Here is a 19542-nt window from a genome sequence, read left to right as displayed (position 1 = left end):
ATTATTACTAATGTCAAAAGAAGGATTTGAACCCATGCCTGTCACGAGGACCAAAACTTAAGTCTAGTGACTTAAACCACTCAGCCATCATGACAAATCATTTTATAAAATTTAAGTGCTTTGTAGATCTAGTATTATAAATATTGCAAATTTTGAAGTTTGAAGTAATTATAAAATTAACACGTGTGTTTTTTAGTACTAAAATTCTCAATCATTGATGAATTTTGATGGACAGTTGACATCAACCATCACTTTTTATATGAGATAGTTGTTCTTATTTGAATCCAACCATATATGTGTGCGTGTTTATAATGCTTAAATTTATTAAATACACGACGTAGATAGTAAGTATTGTAAAAATAATATATAATTAAAATATATGGTAAATGTTTAATTTTTCTATTGATTAATTTTATAAAATATGAATAGAAAAAAAATATTTGACAGATTATATTGTTGGTGAAAATTATAGTTTAGTATTTAATGTCATATCTAGATAGTGACTTGAGCAATTATTTAAAAATTAGGTATGGATTATAATATATGATTTATTTCAAACTATGAAAAAAACATATAATAAAAGATCTGACATTTTTTTGTAAATATATAAAAGTTTTATCTAAATCATTTATGGGAAAAGTAACACCATTTAAAAAGGAAGTCAATAGTTATCATTTTGAGTATTTATTTGCTATCTTTCGTTCATTTGGTTTTATTATATATTTTAGATAATATTGAATTTTTTAATTACACTTACCTTAGAGAAGAGAAATTATTATTAATGTTAGAAGTGGGATTTGAACCCACACCCTCTCATGAGGACCAGAACTTGAGTCTGACGCCTTAGACCACTCAACCATCCTAACCAATTATATTATAAAATTTAAGTGCTTTGTAGACCTAGTTTTAGAAATATTGCAAATTTTGAAGTTTGTAGTAATTATAAAATTGACCCGTGTGTGTTTTAGTACTAAAATCCTCAATCGTTGATGAATTTTGATGGACGGTTGAGATCACCCATCACTTTTTATAGGAGATAGTTGTTCATATTTGAATCCACCCATATATGTGTGCATGTTTATAATGCTTAAATTTATTAAATACACGACGTAAATAATAAGTATTGTAAAAATAATATATATTTAAAATATATGGTAAATGTTTATTTTTTCTATTGATTAATTTTATAAAATATGAATCAAAAATATATTTGAAAGATTATATTATTCGCGAAAATTATAATTTAATATTTTGTATCATATGTAGACAGTGACTTGAGTAATTCTTTTCAAATTAAAAATTTGAAATTAAGTATGGAATGTAATATCTGATTTATTTAAAACTATGAAAAAAAAAACATTTAATAAAAGATTTGACTTTTTTAAAATATGTAAAAAAAATTTCTAAATCAGTTTGGGGAAAAGTAACACCATTTAAAAAGAAAGCCACGTTATTTTAGACTAATAACACAGTAGTGTTTTACCCCTGTAATAAACCAGTTGTGTTTTACTTAAAAGTTTTTATATATAATTGTTTGTGATATGTAATATAATCTAAAAAGTTTGACATTTTAAATATTTGAAAACTTTTAAATTAAATTAAAGTGTATTAGTGTAGAAAATTCACTTTAATTTTTCATATTATAATAAAATTTCATCGAGAATTCAATAATCTTAACTACTATATGACATTTATATATTATAATAATTGTTATCAAATATGAAAGTTGAGTATTTATTGGTTAACTTTCGTTCATTTGGTTTTATTATATATTTTAGATAACTTTGTATTTTTTTAATTTCACTTACTTTATAGAAGAGAAATTATTACTAATGTCAGAAGTTGGATTTGAACCCACGCTCTCTCACCAGGACCAAAACTTAAGTCTGGCGCCTTAGACCACTCAACCATCGTGACAAATCATGTTATAAAATTTAAGTGCTTTGTTGATCTAGTTTTATAAATATTGCAAATTTTGAAGTTTTGAAGTAATTATAAAATTAACCCGTGTGTTTTTTAGTACTAAAATCTTCAATCATTGATGAATTTTGATGGACGGTTGCCAACAACCATCACTTTTTACATGAGATAGTTGTTCTTATTTGAATCTAACCATATATGTGTGCGTGTTTATAATGCTTAAATTTATTAAATACACGACGTAGATAGTAAGTACTGTAAAAATAATATATAATCAAAATATATGGCAAATGTTTAATTTTTCTATTGATTAATTTTATAAAATATGAAAAGAAAAAAAATATTTGACAGATTATATTGTTGGTGAAAATTATAGTTTAATATTTAATGTCATATCTAGATAGTGACTTGAGTAATTATTTTAAAATTAGGTATGGATTATAATATATGATTTATTTAAAACTATGAAAAAAACGTATAATAAAAGATCTGACATTTTTTGTAAATATATAAAAGTTTGATCTAAATCGTTTTGGGGAAAAGTAACACCATTTAAAAAGGAAGTCAATAGTTATCATTTTGAGTATTTATTTGCTATCTTTCGTTCATTTGGTTATATTATATATTTTAGATAATATTGAATTTTTTAATTACACTTACCTTAGAGAAGAGAAATTATTATTAATGTTAGAAGTGGGATTTGAACCCACACCCTCTCATGAGGACCAGAACTTGTGTCTGGCGCCTTAGACCACTTGGCAATCCAAACCAATTATATTATAAAATTTAAGTGCTTTGTAGATCTAGTTTTATAAATATTGCAAATTTTGAAGTTTGTAGTAATTATAAAATTGACCCGTGGTGTTTTTTAGTACTAAAATCCTCAATCGTTGATGAATTTTGATGGAAGGTTGAGATCACCCATCACTTTTTATAGGAGATAGTTGTTCTTATTTGAATCCACCCATATATGTGTGCATGTTTATAATGCTTAAATTGATTAAATACACGACGTAGATAGTAAGTATTGTAAAAATAATATATATTTAAAATATATGGTAAATGTTTATTTTTCTATTGATTAATTTTATAAAATATGAATCAAAAAAAAAATATTTGACAGATTAATTTGTTGGCGAAAATTATAATTTAATATTTTATATCATTTGTAGATAGTGACTTGAGTAATTATTTTCAAATTAAAAATTAAAAATTAGGTATGGTTTATAATAACTGATTTATTTAAAACTATGAAAAAAAAAACATTTAATAAAAGATCTGACTTGTTGTAAATATGTAAAAGTTTTTTCTAAATCATTTTGAGGAAAAGTAACACCATTCAAATAGAAAGCCACATTTTTTTAGAATAATAACACAGTAGTGTTTTACCCCTGTAATAAACCAGTTGTGTTTTACTTAAAATTTTTATATATAATTGTTTGTGATATGTACTATAATCTAAAAAGTTTGACATTTTAAATATTTGAAAACTTTTAAATTAAATTAAAGTGTATTAGTGTAGAAAATTCACTTTAATTTTTTGTATTATAAAATTTCAAGGAGAATTCAACAATCTTAACTACTATATGACATTTATATATTATAATAATAATCAAATATGAAATTTGAGTATTTATTTGTTAACTTTCATTCATTTGGTTTTATTATATATTTTAGATAACTTTGTATTTTTTTTAATTTCATTGACCTTAGAGAAGAGAAATTTTTACTAATGTCAAAAGTGGAATTTGAACCCACGCACTCTCAACAAGGACCAAATCTTGAGTCTGGCATCTTAGACCACTCAGCCATCCCGACAAATCATGTTATAAAATTTAAGTGCTTTGTTGATCTAGTTTTATAAATATTGCAAATTTTGAAGTTTGAAGTAATTATAAAATTAACCCGTGTGGTTTTTAGTACTAAAATCCTCAATCGTTGATGAATTTTGATGGACGGTTGAGATCACCCATCACTTTTTATAGGAGATAGTTGTTCTTATTTGAATCCAACCATATATGTGTGCGTGTTTATAATACTTAAATTTATTAAATACACGACGTAGATAGTAAGTATTGCAAAAATAATATATAATTAAAATATATGGTAAATGTTTAATTTTTCTATTGATTAATTTTATAAAATATGAGTAAAAAATATATTTGACAGATTATATTGTTGGTGAAAATTATTGTTTAATATTTAATGTCATATCTAGATAGTGACTTGAGTAATTATTTTAAAATTATGTATGGATTACAATATATGATTTATTTAAAACTATGAAAAAAACATATAATAAATGATCTGACATGTTTTGGGGAAAAGTAACACCATTTAAAAAAGGAAGTCAATAGTTATCATTTTGAGTATTTATTTGCTATCTTTCATTCATTTGGTTATATTATATATATTTTAGATAATTTTGAATTTTTTAATTACACTTACCTTAGAGAAGAGAAATTATTACTAATGTCAAAAGTGGGATTTGAACCCACACCCTCTCACAAGGACTAGAACTTGAGTCTGGCGCCTTAGACCACTCGGCCATCCTGAACAATTATATCATAAAATTTAAGTTCTTTGTAGATCTAGTTTTATAAATATTGCAAATTTTGAAGTTTGTAGTAATTATAAAATTGACCCGTGTGTTTTTTAGTACTAAAATCCTCAATCGTTGATGAATTTTGATGGACGGTTGAGATCACCCATCACTTTTTATAGGAGATAGTTGTTCTTATTTGAATCCACCCATATATGTGTGCAGACGTTATGCCTTGGAACCGTGTTCACCATTCATGGTGAACACGGTTCTAACGGTGTTAGTACACCGTTATCTTTTTTTTTTTTTTTTTTAATTAATTGCGTGACTTTTCTTCTTTATTTTCACATTTTGCAGTTTCACTTTAATTTGAGGTGAACAAAGATTTCGGACATTCATAAATTATGAATTCATGCCTGCACATTCACTTTGGAACCATGCCTACATATTCCCGTCCGAAATCACGGACATTCATAAATTATGAATCCATGCCTGCACATTCACTTTGGAACCATGCCTACACATTCACTTTGGAACCATGAGATTATGAATTTTCTGTTATAAGATTATGAATTTTCTGTTATGAGATTATGAATTTTCAGTTATGAGATTATGAATTTTCTGTTATGCGATTATGGATTTTCTGTTATGAGATTATGAATTTTCATTACATTCATAATTTCGGACATTCGTAAATTATGAATTAATGCCTGCACATTCACTTTGGAACCATGCCTACATATTCCCGTCCGAAATCACAGACATTCATAAATTATGAATCCATGCCTGCACATTCACTTTGGAACCATGCCTACACATTCACTTTGGAACCATGAGATTATGAATTTTCTGTTATAAGATTATGAATTTTCTGTTATGAGATTATGAATTTTCAGTTGTGAGATTATGAATTTTCTGTTATGCGATTATGAATTTGCTGTTATGAGATTATGAATTTTCATAAAATTCATAATCTCATAACAGAAAATTCATAATTTGATCAAACGCGTGCCGTTAACTCCACATCCGCGAATTTTTTTTTTGACCTAAAAACGACGTCGTTTTGCCTTGTGTTCACCATTCTCGGTGAACACGATTCCATGGCATAATTTGCGTATATGTGTGCATGTTTATAATGTTTAAATTTATTAAATACACGACGTAGATAGTAAGTATTGTAAAAATAATATATATTTAAAATATATGGTAAATGTTTATTTTTCTATTGATTAATTTTATATAATATGAATCGAAAAAAAAAAAATATTTGTCAGATTATTTTGTTGGCAAAAATTATAATTTAATATTTTATATCATATGTAGATAGGACTTGAGTAATTATTTTCAAATTTAAAATTAAAAATTAGGTATGGTTTATAATAACTGATTTATTTAAAATTAAGAAAAAAAAAACATATAATAAAAGATCTTACTTTTTGTAAATATGTAAAAGTTTTTTCTAAATCATTTTGGGGAAAAGTAACACCATTTAAATAGAAAGCCACATTTTTTTAGAATAATAACACAGTAGTGTTTTACCCCTGTAATAAACCAGTTGTGTTTTACTTAAAATTTGTATATATAATTGTTTGTGATATGTACTATAATCTAAAAAGTTTGACATTTTAAATATTTGAAAACTTTTAAATTAAATTAAAGTGTATTAGTGTAGAAAATTCACTTTAATTTTTTATATTATAAAATTTCAAGGAGAATTCAACAATCTTAACTACTATATGACATTTATATATTATAATAATAGTTATCAAATATGAAATTTGAGTATTTATTTGTTAACTTTCGTTCATTTGGTTTTATTATATATTTTAGATAACTTTATATTTTTTTAATTTCACTGACCTTAGAGAAGAGAAATTATTACTAATGTCAAAAGTGGAATTTGAACCCACGCACTCTCAACAAGGACCAAAACTTGAGTCTGGCGCCTTAGACCACTCAGCCATCCCGACAAATCATGTTATAAAATTTAAGTGCTTTGTTGATCTAGTTTTATAAATATTGCAAATTTTGAAGTTTGAAGTATTTATAAAATTAACTCGTGTGTTTTTTAGTACTAAAATCCTCAATCATTGATGAATTTTGATGGACGATTGATATCAACCATCACTTTTTACGTGAGATAGTTGTTCTTATTTGAATCCAACCATATATGTGTGCGTGTTTATAATGCTTAAATTTATTAAATACACGACGTAGATAGTAAGTATTGCAAAAATAATATATAATTAAAATATATGGTAAATGTTTAATTTTTCTATTGATTAATTTTATAAAATATGAATAGAAAAAAATATTTGACAGATTATATTGTTGGTGAAAATTATTGTTTAATATTTAATGTCATATCTAGATAGTGACTTGAGTAATTATTTTAAAATTAGGTATGGATTATAATATATGATTTATTTAAAACTATGAAAAAAACATATAATAAAAGATCTGACATTTTTTGTAAATATATACAAGTTTTATCTAAATCATTTTAGGGAAAAGTAACACCGTTTAAAAAAGGAAGTCAATAGTTATCATTTTGAGTATTTATTTGCTATCTTTCGTTCATTTGGTTATATTATATATTTTAGATAATTTTGAATTTTTTAATTACACTTACCTTAGAGAAGAGAAATCTATATCTATTCTATATATATATATATATATATATATATATATATATATATATATATATATATATATATATATATATATATATATATATCCTCCTAACAAATTTTCCCCCCAAAACTTTTGTAGTAAAACTTATTTGGTAAGTAAATGTCAAATGGAAATTAAATTAAATAAATAATAATAATAATAATAATAATAGTAATAATAATAATAATTTTATTACCTTAAATAAATAAATTATTATACTTTCCTTTTGAATTAGTATTTTCTTCCTATAAATACAAGGGCTTCTTCAATCAAAGAATCTCAGACTCATCTCTCTACTTTCTTTTTGTATGAATTTTTTACATTTTTCTAACTATATTCTCACGTAGTTCAATATGTTTTGCAGTTTATATTGTCTGGTATGAGTTTGAAGATATTTAAGGAGGTTCTGCTTCAACAAAAGGAAATTGAAGAGGAAGAGCATTTGTAACAGAACCCTATTGGTTTAGTTTTTATGGAAGATTGTAGAGATGCGATCGAGGATGATAAAGACGGTAATTTTGATGATTTTGTAAGGTTTTCTGAAACTTAGAGTTAGTATATTGATTTCAAGATTTGTACATGCCATTCAAGTTTCTACATTTTTTTTAACAAGCATAATTCATTTTACAGCATTTTTATAATCAATATATATATATATATATATATATATATATATATATATATATATATATATATATATATATATCTGTAATATAATATAATAATAATAATAATAATAATCTATATATATATATAAGTAAAATCCTCCTAACAAATTTTTCCCCCAAAACTTTTGTAGTAAAACTTATTTGGTAAGTAAATGTCAAATGGAAATTAAATAAAATCTATTAATTGGTAATATTATATATAATATTATATTCTAAAATATAATTGATAATATTATTGTTCAAGTATAAAATAATATATATATATATATATATATATATATATATATATATATATATATATATATATATATATATATATATATATATATATATAACTAAAATCCTCCTAGCCAAGTTTTTCCCCCAAAACTTGGGGACATTTTTGTAATATCATCTATTATATACAATTAGTATTTAATATTGAATTTAATACATATAATAATAATGATTTTAACCGTGAATATTATGCATGGTAATAACACGGATTGCAAATGAATATTATGTATGATATTGTAAATGTACTAATTAGTAATCAATTTATAGTAACGTAATAATAAAAATATTCTTTCCAATAATAATCAATTTATACTTAGTATTAATTTTATGTATGGTCACTTTTTATTGCTATAAAATGATAGGACTTGCTTCCTCCTAGTGCACTACTCGTCAGAGATTCAAGAATCTCTCTCTAAGTTTTTTTTTTTTTTTTCAAGAATGGCGGATCACCATCATTCTTCCCAATCTGCACACAAGAGAGAAACTGTTCAATAACGTTGGACAAAGCGTTATGTATTCAACTTTGGAGATGGAGTTTCGAACAACGATGTCTTCGTAAGTTCTCTCTCGTGTATTTTTTCAATTTTATTTCAAATTTATTCATACACATAGATAATTTGGTTGTGTGTTTACATATATTTGTTCTTTGAATTCGTCCACACTCAACTATGACACGATTTACAGACCAACAGTTATTTGAAGCTAAGTTGTTCAATTGGTTTGTGATGAAGATGTATGTGTAATTGTGGCAGGGCATTGCAGAAGTGATTTTTTATAGTCACTCAGATGCTATGAGAGCCCTAAGAAAGCACCAGAATCTAGCCTTGGAAGGGAGATTAATGACCATATATTAAAGTTGTAGAAGTTTAATTTTCAATTTCTCAGTTTAAGATGATTTTTTGTATGTAGGAAATAACATTCAATATTCATGAGAAATGTTAAATGTATGCACGTAGATCAATTCATGTCTTTGTTCTGATCAATAATTTATTAAAATTATTATATTACAATAATTTCGTATATTGATATGTAGATTTTTTGATTTTGTGGATAACCTAATAAAAGGTAATAAAATCACTCAAGTAGTAATATATTTATAGTAGTTTGTCTAATTATTGGCTTAATTACCATATATAAAAATATAGTATATTAAAAGATGTGAAATGGCGTAATAGTATTTTATGTATACACTAATCTGAAGTCTGGATCATTATTTGATTAATTACAATTAATTCTTTAATATCTTATTTCATAATATTATTATAGCACAATAATTTTATTAATATGTAGATTTTTTTTATTTTTTATTTGTGGACGGCCTAATAAAAGGTTATAAAATGGTTTAATTAGTATTATATGCATATGTATAGACGTATACTAGGTTAAAAAACGTAATATATGTATAGTAATTTGTCTAATTATTGACTTAATTACCAAATATAAAAACAACCTATTAATTACCATATGAATAATAATAACTGTATAGTAATATGAATTGAATAATTTTTAGTGTAATCTATATATATATATATATATATATATATATATATATATATATATATATATAAACAAAATCCTCCTATTTCATTTTCCCACTCAAACTTTTGTAGTAAAACTTATTTGGTAAGCAAATGTAAAATGAAAATTAATTAAAATTTAGTAATTGATAATATTACATAATTACACCTTTCCTTTTTGAAAAATTATACAAGTTTATAATTCTCATATTTTCTACCTATAAATAAAACATTGGTAATTATTCTAATAATTTTTCTTTCCTTCTTTGGTGTAATTACTACGATAATGTATTTAAATATTGAAAGAGAACAAGTATTATAATTAATATAATAAATGAAATTATTATGGTAATTGCTATAATATTTGGTAATTATAATTAATGAAATTGAGAAATATAAGATTTCTTCCGTACAAATATTTGTGGCAATTTTATTAAATTATAATTAATAAATATGAAATATAATTAAGGAAATTAAAATATAAAATTAACAAAATATAAACATTTATAAAAAAAAAAATTAAATACATACATACATATACATGCAAACACTTATGTATGTATCATACAAATTTTAAATGCTACTTTTTAAATTTCTAAATGTAATTTTTAAAGTATAAATCTATCAATATAAATCTATACTATTACTAAAAATAAAATTCTCATTTCTTACTTTCCCGCCCAAACAATAAAAATCTATACTATTACTAAAAATAAAATTCTCCTTTCTTACTTTCCCGCCCAAACAATAAAAAAGGGAAAAAATAAATTATATTACCAATTAATAATTAATAATTAATAATTAATAATTAATAATTAATAATTAATAATACTAATAATAATTAGTAAAAAACTTAGTAGTAAAATAGACAAAAAAAATCTTTAATTTACAAAAAGTAGAAAAGGAAATGGAATTCACTGATTAATTAATACTAACAATAATCAGTAAAAAAAAGGTTTGTAGTAAAATAGGAAAATTAAAAAAAAAAAACTTTAATTCACTAAAAATTGAAAATATAAACGGAATTTACTGATTATTACTAATAATAATAATCAGTAAAATAAGAAAACAAAAAGGAGTCTTAATTCAATGAAAATGAAGAAAAAAAATAGAAGATTGAAAAAAAAAAAGGATAACAGTAAAAAAAAATCCTACCAAAAATTAAAAAAATAAAAAAAAATCTTAATTCATCAAAAATAGAAAAGGAAACGAAATTCACTGATTAATTAATACTAATAATAATCAGTAAAAAGATTAGCAATAAAATAGGAAAATAAAAAAAATCCTTAATTCACTAAAAATCTATACTCTATACTATTATTAAAAATAAAATCATCATTTCTTACTTTCCCGCCCAAAAAAAATAAAAAAGGGAAAAAAATACCAATTAATAATATTAATAATAATTAGTAAAAAAGTTCGTAGTAAAATAGGAAAAAAAGAACTTTAATTCACAAAAAAATTAAAATGGAAACGAAATTCACTAATTAATTAATACTAACAATAATCAAGAAAAAAAATGTGTAGTAAAATAGAAAAATAAAAAAGGATTCTTAATTCACTAAAAATGGAAATATAAATAGAATTTAATAATTATTACTAATAATAATCAGTAAAATAGGAAAATAAAAAAACGAGTCTTGATTCAATGAAAATGAAAAAAAAAATGGAAGGTTGTGAAAAAAAGTAGTCATAATAAGGATAACAGTAAAAAAAAAAAAAAAATTCTGCCAAAAATTAGAGAAATAAAAAAAAAAAAGATTCTTAATTCACGAGAAATAGAAAAAGAAACGAAATTCAGTCAACTCACTGATTAATTAATACTAATAATAATCAGTAAAAAAGTTAGGAGTAAAATATGAAAATAAAAAGGATCATTAATTCACTAAAAATGGAAAAATAAATGGAATTTACTGATTAATACTAATAATAATCAGCAAAATTGAAAAATAAAAAAAAAGGATTTTTAATTCAATGAAAATGAAAAAGGAAAAGGAAACGAAAAGTTGTTAAAAAAATATCATAATAAGAATAACATTACAAAAAAATACTTACCAAAAATTTTGAAAAATAAAAAAATCATTAATATACGAAAAATAGAAAAGGAAACGGAATTAATCAACTCACTAATTAATTAATACGAATTTGTTAAAATTTTATCGAATTTGCCAAATAATCAAATTACAACCACACGACAACAACAACAACAACAACAACAACAATAATAATAATAATCCAAACAAAACTATATACAAAATAAAATTAAAATTAACAAAAATAAATAAATAAAATAAGACAAAGGGGAGCCACATGCTCCCTTTGTAAATGATATGAGATTATTTTGATCGCACATTGAAAATGTTTGAAAAGATGTGCTCTTGAGCTCCTCTATATAAGACGTACAAACATAATTGTTTGCCAATCAATGTTGCATTGAGAAGTCAAAAGGTTTTTATTTAAGAAACCTTAGAGCATCCATATCAATTGGAGATATTAGGGGGAGAATGTAAGAGTGAGTAGGAAAGAGAATAATGTGGGAGGGGAGGGAAAAAAAATCAAAACTGATTTTATAAAAAAAAATATATAAAAAATAAGCATGTCATTTCTCTATTGGTTCTCTTTCCTCCATCATTAATTTTTTTTCTTGGGCAGAGTAATATCTCAACATTTGCAGATGCTCCCCACCCCTTCTCTCTCTTGATTCTCTCTCTGCCACCATGGCATTTTGACCTCAAAAGTAGTGAATTCTCCCACATTTCTCCTCTGATGTAGATGCTCTTAGCTTTGTCTTCTTATTTTAGTTTTTATTCATTATTTATTATTTATTACTATATTTATTATTTATTATTAGTGGGTGTTGGGTAAAATTAACACAAAATGTATGTGTTGTTTTAGTTTTTAGCAGTTTAGAGCAAATTATTGAGTTATTAAATAACATTTTTGGTGTTTTGCTTAAAGATAAATTGTTAAAATGACGAATTTGTTAAAATTTTGGTGAATCTGTCAATCTCAATTTTTTTAAATCGTCAATAATAATAATAATAATAATAATAATAATAATAATAATAATAATAATAATAATAATAATAATAATAATAATAATAATAATAATAATAATAATAATAATAATAATAATCATCATCATCATCATCATCATCATCATAATAATAATCATCATCATCATCATCATCATCACAAAACAATATACAAACTAAAATTAAAATTAGAAAAAAAAATAAGAATGATGTGGGATAATTTTAATCTCACATTGAAAATGTTTGGAAAGATGAGCTCTTGAAAATGTTTACAAACATAATTGTTTGCCCATCACTGTGGGCAAGTAGTGATAAGTCCAAAGTTTTTTTTTTGTTTTTTTTTTTTTTAGAAGTAAAGGAAAATTAAAAATGGAAAGGAAATATTTCAGTAATAATATTTTACATCATCAAGTAGTAAAGACATATTTTAAAAAATAGTAAATGTAAATTAAAAATCATCAAATTAAAATGTAACGGAAATTAGGTAAAAATATCACTACATCTATATTCTAATTGACTGAAAATAAAAAAAATAATTGACTGAAAATGAATCTAATATTACTAATTGACTGAAAATATAAAATGAAATGAATATTAATAATTGACTGCAAATAAAAAATGATCCATAATTGACTAAAAAAAGACAAATAAATGGTCAGATCATTGCATTTTAATTAAAACTGGAATGAAAATTAAAAATTTGAGGAAAAAATATTTCAATAATAATATTCTACATTATCAATAGTAAATGCATATTTTAAACAATAGTGAAGGTAAATTAAAAATGGAACGGAAATATTTCAATAATAATATCTACATCATCAATTAAAAATGGAAACGGAAATTAGGTAAAAATATCACTGCATTTGATATTCTAATTGACTGAAAATAAAAAAAATAATTTGCTGAAAATGAATCTGATATCACTAATTGATTGAAAATATAAAAGGATAACTAATTGAGTAATATTCTACCATTATATATTTTAACCCAAATAACCCGTCCCGATGAATTGAAGGTGTTAGCTCTAGACGAAGATGAACAAGATTGCGTTGTCACTACCAATGTCGTCTACAAAGAGGTTTCAATAATGTGTAAATATAATGGAGGATATTAAGTTTTTTTTAAGTGAAAAAATTGTTATATATCTTGACAAAAAAATATATCTTCCATACAAATGAATAAGGATACCAATTCATTTCTATAACTGAGTTGTTAGAGAACGAGTACATTTGCCTAATTTATGAAAATACTAAATAATGATAAATAAAATCTTCAAAGTTATAGCACCATATGTGTACATCTAGACATTAGCTATTAATTTGAGCAATTATTTACACAAATTCAAACAATAATAACATCAAAATATATAAATGATGCAAACCATATCTTTAATTGCACTATACAATATTGGATGTTCTAATTTAAATAATTATATATCGATTCATATACTCTTATTATATAACAACAAATTCATTCCGTGCATCGCACGGGTGCAAATACTAGATATTACTAATGTCAGATGCGGGATTTAAACCCACGCCCTCTCACAAGGACCAGAACTTGAGTCTGGCGCCTTAGACCACTCAGCCATCCTAACCAATTATATCATAAAATTTAAGTGCTTTGTAGATCTAGTTTTATAAATATTGCAAATTTTGAAGTTTGTAGTAATTATAAAATTGACCCGTGTGTTTTTTAGTACTAAAATCCTCAATCGTTGATGAATTTTGATGGACGGTTGAGATCACCCATCACTTTTTATAGGAGATAGTTGTTCTTATTTGAATCCACCCATATATGTGTGCATGTTTATAATGCTTAAATTTATTAAATACACGACGTAGATAGTAAGAATTGTAAAAATAATATATATTTAAAATATATGGTAAATGTTTATTTTTCTATTGATTAATTTTATATAATATGAATTGAAAAAAAAAATATTTGTCAGATTATTTTGTTGGCGAAAATTATAATTTAATATTTTATATCATATGTAGATAGGACTTGAGTAATTATTTTCAAATTTAAAATTAAAAATTAGGTATGGTTTATAATAACAGATTTATTTAAAACTAAGAAAAAAAAAACATATAATAAAAGATCTTACTTTTTGTAAATATGTAAAAGTTTTTTCTAAATCATTTTGGGGAAAAGTAACACCATTTAAATAGAAAGCCACATTTTTTTAGAATAATAACACAGTAGTGTTTTACCCCTGTAATAAACCAGTTGTGTTTTACTTAAAATTTGTATATATAATTGTTTGTGATATGTACTATAATCTAAAAAGTTTGACATTTTAAATATTTCAAAACTTTTAAATTAAATTAGTGTATTAGTGTAGAAAATTCACTTTAATTTTTTATATTATAAAATTTCAAGGAGAATTCAACAATCTTAACTACTATATGACATTTATATATTATAATAATAGTTATCAGATATGAAATTTGAGTATTTATTTGTTAACTTTCGTTCATTTGGTTTTATTATATATTTTAGATAACTTTGTATTTTTTTAATTTCACTGACCTTAGAGAAGAGAAATTATTACTAATGTCAAAAGTGGAATTTGAACCCACGCACTCTCAACAAGGACCAAAACTTGAGTCTGGCGCCTTAGACCACTCAACCATCTCGACAAATCATATTATAAAATTTAAGTGCTTTGTTAATCTAGTTTTATAAATATTGCAAATTTTGAAGTTTGAAGTAATTATAAAATTAACCCGTGTGTTTTTTAGTACTAAAATCCTCAATCATTGATGAATTTTGATGGACGGTTGACATCAACCATCACTTTTTACGTGAGATAGTTGTTCTTATTTAAATCCAACCATATATGTGTGCGTGTTTATAATGCTTAAATTTATTAAATACACGACGTAGATAGTAAGTATTGCAAAAATAATATATAATTAAAATATATGGTAAATGTTTAATTTTTCTATTGAGTAATTTTATAAAATATGAATAGAAAAAAATATTTGACAGATTATATTGTTGGTGAAAATTATTTTTTAATATTTAATGTCATATCTAGATAGTGACTTGAGTAATTATTTTAAAATTAGGTATGGATTATAATATATGATTTATTTAAAACTATGAAAAAAACATATAATAAAAGATCTGACATTTTTTGTAAATATATAAAAGTTTTATCTAAATCATTTTGGGGAAAAGTAACCCCGTTTAAAAAAGGAAGTCAATAGTTATCATTTTGAGTATTTATTTGCTATCTTTCATTCATTTGGTTATATTATATATTTTAGATAATTTTGAATTACACTTACCTTATTAGAGAAGAGAAATTATTACTAATGTCAGAAGTGGGATTTGAACCCACGCCCTATCACAAGGACCAGAACTTGAGTCTGGCGCCTTAGACCACTCGGCCATCCTGACCAATTATATCTTAAAATTTAAGTGCTTTGTAGATCTAGTTTTATAAATATTGCAAATTTTGAAGTTTGTAGTAATTATAAAATTGACCCGTGTGTTTTTTAGTACTAATATCCTCAATCGTTGATGAATTTTGATGGACGGTTGAGATCACCCATCACTTTTTATAGGAGATAGTTGTTCTTATTTGAATCCACCCATATATGTGTGCATGTTTATAATGCTTAAATTTATTAAATACACGACGTAGATAGTAAGTATTGTAAAAATAATATATATTTAAAATATATGGTAAATGTTTATTTTTCTATTGATTAATTTTATATAATATGAATCGAAAAAAAAAAATATTTCTCAGATTATTTTGTTGGTGAAAATTATAATTTAATATTTTATATCATATATAGATAGTGACTTGAGTAATTATTTTCAAATTTAAAATTAAAAATTAGGTATGGTTTATAATAACTGATTCATTTAAAACTAAGAAAAAAAAAACATATAATAAAAGATCTGACTTTTTGTAAATATGTAAAAGTTTTTTCTAAATCATTTTGGGGAAAAGTAACACCATTTAAATAGAAAGCCACATTTTTTTTAGAATAATAACACAATAGTGTTTTACCCCTGTAATAAACCAGTTGTGTTTTACTTAAAAGTTTTTATATATAATTGTTTGTGATATGTACTATAATCTAAAAAGTTTGACATTTTAAATATTTGAAACTTTTAAATTAAATTAAAATGTATTAGTGTAGAAAATTCACTTTAATTTTTTATATTATAAAATTTCAAGGAGAATTCAATAATCTTAACTACTATATGACATTTATATATTATAATAATTGTTATAAAAAATGAAATTTGAGTATTTATTGGTTAACTTTCGTTCATTTGGTTTTATTATATATTTAGATAATTTTGAATTTTTTAATTACACTTATCTTAGAGAAGAGAAATTATTACTAATGTCAAATGTGGGATTTGAACCCAAGCCTTCTCACGAGGACCAAAACTTGAGTCTGGTGCCTTAGACCACTTGGCCATCCTGACCAATTATATTATAATATTTTAGTGCTTTGTAGATCTAGTTTTATAAATATTGCAAATTTTGAAGTTTGTAGTAATTATAAAATTAACCCGTGTGTTTTTTAGTACTAAAATCCTCAAATGAATTTTGATGGACGGTTGAGATCACCCATCACTTTTTATAGGAGATAGGTTTTATTATTTGAATCCACCCATATATGTGTGCATGTTTATAATGCTTAAATTTATTAAATACACGACGTAGATAGTAAGTATTGTAAAAATAATATATAATTAAAATATATTGTAAATGTTTATTTTTTCTATTGATTAATTTTATAAAATATGAATCGAAAAAAATATGTGAAAGATTATATTATTCGCGAAAATTGTAATTTAATATTTTATATCATATGTAGATAGTGATTTGAGTAATTCTTTTCAAATTTAAAATTTAAAATTAAGTATGGTTTATAATATCTGATTTATTTAAAACTATGAAAAAAAAAAACATATAATAAAAGATTTGACTTTTTTTAAATATGTAAAAAAAATTTCTAAATCATTTTGGGAAAAAGTAACACCATTTAAAAAGAAAGCCACATTATTTTAGACTAATAACACAGTAGTGTTTTATACGTGAAATAAAACAGTTGTGTTTTACTTAAAAAGTTTTTATATATAATTGTTTGTGATATGTACTATAATCTAAAAAGTTTGACAATTTAAATATTTGAAAACTTTTAAATTAAATTAAAGTGTATTAGTGTTAAAAAAATTCACTTTAATATTTTATAGGAAAAATTGCACCTTTGGTCCCTGAGTTATACCTAAATTCTGACTCAGTCCTTGAGTTATGACCGTATCCATTTTTAGTCTCTCAGTTATGATTGAAGTGGCGCATTTGGTCCCTGCCTGTTAAAACTGACTGAAAAATTAAAAAATATTTAAAATTTGAGGGGTAAAGTATGAAATTCACATTTTATTCTCCTTCTTATATCAAAAATCACTTTCACAACATTATTTTTCACTTCTTAGCCTCTTATTTCAATATTGTTCAATTCTAAAAGCATTTCAATAACTTTAGTATGACTTGTTAGGAACCTGGCTCTTGTATAACAAACTTGAAATTGCACCGTGAATCTTGAATTCAATTATACCTTTAATGTTCTACTTATTTTATATGAGATATTACATTATCAATTAACTAGGTTATTTAATGAACATAAATAACGAAATATAAATGCATAAAAATAAAACAAGTACTCAGAGATTGATCACGCAGTTCGGAGTGCTTCTCCTACGTCTGCGGGGCAACCCACGTCTGCCCAATCCCCTATAGATGTTCACCAAGGAGTATTACAAGAGGTAAGTACAAATGACCCCTAGCCTTTACCACTACAACACCTTCGTAACATCTACTCAGGATTGTACGTGTATGCCGTGACGATCTTCAACCGGAGCTTCAGCTGTACCAAGTACTGACTGTGCAGCTCAGACAGAAATCCTCAAGAAATAATATAATAATAATGGAGATTAATACAGTAGCTTTCTAGAATGTCTTTCACTCAAAATATCAATACTCAATTCAGCTTAATAAAATTGTAATAAATATAATTTGGCTTCTCTCAATTTAGCAAGTGAAAATCCGTAAATCTCAATGTGTTAAAGCCTTCCTTTTATATTGTTTTCCACTCCAACAAACTCCTCCAAATATGCAGCCGTCCACTCACTTTGCAACAAGTCATCACCACAATAATTCTTTTAATCTTCATAGCATAAGTCACCACCACAAATAATTCCTTAGGAATAGCTTTTAACCCATCTGACATGTTGACATCCTCTTCCATAATATATGTACGTACATAACCCATGTTTTCCAAAAAGATTCATCATATGATAGGAAATGGTCCAAGAGCTTTAGCCTAACTTAAATCTATTAAAGTAAAATAAAATAAATTAGCCAACATAGGTTTAAATGTGTACTAACTTTGTACACTTACAAAACTTATGAATTAGCACAAACAAAGAAACACTTGATCATTGTATTCAGACATGTGAAGCACACTATCCTATCAATTTTCAATTTTCTTTACTAAGCAACAAAGATAATCAAACCAGAACTTTTGAGATACAAAATGATGTCAAATTTCTCAGGTTGCTTTTATGAGGAATTCACCAACGGAATAACTTGACATTTTTAGTATGTAAAATTTTTTCATATGCAACAGTCAATAATCGTTCTTAGAAGTTACAAAAGTTTTTAGAATTTTCATGAGTGGTTCTTAGGTTCCTCATTCATTACTCTGGTTTTTAAGAAGATATAGGAGGTGATGAGTATATATATAATATAATTTTCATATATTGTCAGGATATACGATTCTTGATTAAGTTACTGTAGAGCTTACGAAAGAATTTTACGTACTAAAATTCTCAAGTTACTCCCTTTGTGAATTTTTTCATAAAAATAA

The 19542-nt window shown here is 24.1% G+C and overlaps 2 non-coding genes across 2 annotated transcripts; both read right to left on the bottom strand.

The window, feature by feature from the left end:
• Nucleotides 1-782: 782 nt before the first annotated feature.
• On the bottom strand, nt 783-866 carry TRNAL-CAA. Its single transcript has one exon. It is a non-coding gene; the product is annotated as a tRNA-Leu (tRNA).
• A 15095-nt stretch (nt 867-15961) lies between these two features.
• Nucleotides 15962-16045, bottom strand: TRNAL-CAA. The gene has a single exon. It is a non-coding gene; the product is annotated as a tRNA-Leu (tRNA).
• Between the last annotated feature and the right edge of the window lie 3497 nt (nt 16046-19542).

This window comes from Ipomoea nil, unplaced genomic scaffold (assembly GCF_001879475.1).
Source record: "Ipomoea nil cultivar Tokyo-kokei standard unplaced genomic scaffold, Asagao_1.1 scaffold2942, whole genome shotgun sequence".
NCBI lineage: Eukaryota > Viridiplantae > Streptophyta > Magnoliopsida > Solanales > Convolvulaceae > Ipomoea > Ipomoea nil.
Note: the sequence above shows the minus strand (reverse complement) of the source record. Positions and strands in the feature narration are given on the sequence as shown.